This window comes from Calidris pugnax, unplaced genomic scaffold (genome assembly GCF_001431845.1).
Source record: "Calidris pugnax isolate Ruff unplaced genomic scaffold, ASM143184v1 scaffold25, whole genome shotgun sequence".
Lineage (NCBI taxonomy): Eukaryota > Metazoa > Chordata > Aves > Charadriiformes > Scolopacidae > Calidris > Calidris pugnax.
The window spans coordinates 6,274,894-6,275,818 of record NW_015090805.1 but is presented as its reverse complement, the minus strand read 5'-3'; the positions used below and the strand labels follow the sequence as shown (position 1 = coordinate 6,275,818).

The 925-nt window shown below is 66.9% G+C and overlaps 1 protein-coding gene across 1 annotated transcript in view; it reads left to right on the top strand.

Moving 5' to 3' along the window:
- Window positions 1–925, top strand: part of SIM2 (single-minded family bHLH transcription factor 2) — a 63,861-nt gene that overhangs the window by 583 nt on the left and 62,353 nt on the right. The gene's annotated exons all lie outside the window — the stretch shown is intronic.

The following is a 925-nucleotide window of genomic DNA, read 5'->3' as shown; positions in this document are numbered from 1 at the left end:
ATGCGGGGCTGCGTGGGGATCCCCACCGGGCTGGCGGCGGAGCGGGGGGCGGGCAGCCCGGCCGGTGGCGGCGGCGGCGGAGGGGCAGAGCCCTCCTCCTTTGCTGCCGGTTGAGCTCCGTTTGCTCGGGACCGTCCCGAGGAGAGCGGGCTCCCTTCGTCTCCGCCGTGCCCGGCGGCTGCGGCCCCGGGAGGCAGCCGCGTCGTCCTCCGGGGGAGGCCCCTGGGCATTGGCTCTGCTGGCGGGGGGGGAAAAACCATAGTGTGGGTGTTGTTATTATTATTATTTTGTTTTGCTCGGAGTTTTCTAGAGGTAGGGAAGCGGGCTGGGAAATAAGGCGAGGCGGCTTTGCAGGGAGCCCCCCCCGCCTTCTCCTGGGGCCGGGGAAAGCGGGGAGGGGGCCACTCTGAGCCCAGCCCCTCCGAGCGCGGCCGGGACCCCCGCTGCCCCCCGGCAGGGGCCGTGCGGGGCCGTGCGGGGCGGTGAGTGCGGGGGAGGCTCCTGCAGCTCCTCTCGGAGACAGGCGGCAACGAGGCCTGACACCGCTTTCTCCTTCTTTTCCCCGGGGTTTGGTAAAAAACAGCCCCTCGTCCAGCCTGGCACCGGTACCTCCCGAGCGCCGAAAGGACGCGGGGCTGGGGCCGTTTTGGGGCGAGGGGAGGCAACCGGCCGGCAGCCGTGGGGGGAACCGTCGGCCGCCCGTCCTTTCAGTGCCGCCGCCGAGCTGATGGGAGGCGTGAAATTAAACGCTGGTTAGTGTCTGCGGAGGGCTAAATAAAGCCCAGCTCCCGTCCGGGCGGGGGGGGGGGGGGGGCGGTGTGGTGTGTGATGGAATTAGCAAATTCCGGAGTGGAAAGTCTGCTCTCCGTCGCGGTTTCTAAGGATGTTTATTAAAAGCCTGCAAATGAAAAAAAAAAAAAAAATA